The sequence below is a fragment of the Ovis aries genome, chromosome 3, assembly GCF_016772045.2.
Source record: "Ovis aries strain OAR_USU_Benz2616 breed Rambouillet chromosome 3, ARS-UI_Ramb_v3.0, whole genome shotgun sequence".
NCBI lineage: Eukaryota > Metazoa > Chordata > Mammalia > Artiodactyla > Bovidae > Ovis > Ovis aries.
Genome location: NC_056056.1, coordinates 148,785,597 through 148,786,645, shown reverse-complemented (window position 1 = coordinate 148,786,645; position 1,049 = coordinate 148,785,597). Strand labels below are relative to the sequence as shown.

Here is a 1,049-nt window from a genome sequence, read left to right as displayed (position 1 = left end):
ACTGTGTCCGACTCTTTGTGATCCCTTGGACTGCAGCATGCCGGGCTTCCCTGTCCATCACCAACTCCCAGAGCTTGCTCAAACTAATGCCCGGCGAGTCACTGATGCCATCCAACCATCTCATCCTCTGTCATCCCCTTCTCCTGCATTCAATCTTCCCCAGCATCAGGGTCTTTTCCAGTGAGTCAGTTCTTCACATCAAGTGGCCAAAGTATTAGAGCTTCAGCTTCAGCACCAGTCCTATGGAACTATGATATGATAGTCCTATCAGAACTATGTAGCTATTGAAGGTCCTAAGTAAGTAAAGTAAAGTCGCTCAGTAGTGTCTGACTCTTTGCAACCCCATGGACTGGCTCCTCCCTCCATGGGATTCTCCAGGCAAGAGTACTGGAGTGGGTTGCCATTTCCTTCTCCAAGGGATCTTCCTGACCCGGGGATTGAACCCGGGTTTCCTGCATTCCAGGCAGGCACTTTAACCTCTGAGCCACCAGGGAAGCCCATTGAAGGTCCTAGCTCCTCTTAACTGTGAAGTCTGCCCCCTGTGGTGCAGTTGAACTAGTGCCTTTTAAAGGTTTCCTGGTTGGGGAAGGGAGTGGGCTTGTGCCTGTGTTTTGGTGGATGGAGCTGAATCTAGTCTCTGTGTAGGGCAGTGCTGTGTGCCGTAATGTGTTTTGGGGTATCTATGGGTTTGGTATGACTTTTGGCAATCTGCCTACTAATGTGGAGGTTTGTGCTCCTGCTTTGCTGAAGGATTGGCATGGGGTGTCCTGCACTGGAGCTTACTGGCTCTTGGCTGGAGCTTGGTCTCAGTGATGAGATGTATGCCTTTGGGCAGGCTCTCATCTATTACATGGTCCTTGAGTTGAGTCAGCTACCTCTGGGATTCAGGCCCAACCTCTTAGAGTAATATCAAGACTTCTCAGGCAATACAGCACAGAAGAGAAAACTCCCATATTAATGGTGAAACAATTCAACAGCCAAAAACACCTAGAGAGATTCACAGGCTTATATAGAGAACAGAAGAAGAAAAGGAGAAGAAGGGATGAGAA

General features: G+C 48.9%; 1 non-coding gene across 1 annotated transcript; it reads right to left on the bottom strand.

Annotated features, from left to right (window-relative positions):
• Window positions 1–421: 421 nt before the first annotated feature.
• On the bottom strand, window positions 422–494 carry TRNAS-GGA (transfer RNA serine (anticodon GGA)). The gene has a single exon. It is a non-coding gene; the product is annotated as a tRNA-Ser (tRNA).
• Between the last annotated feature and the right edge of the window lie 555 nt (window positions 495–1,049).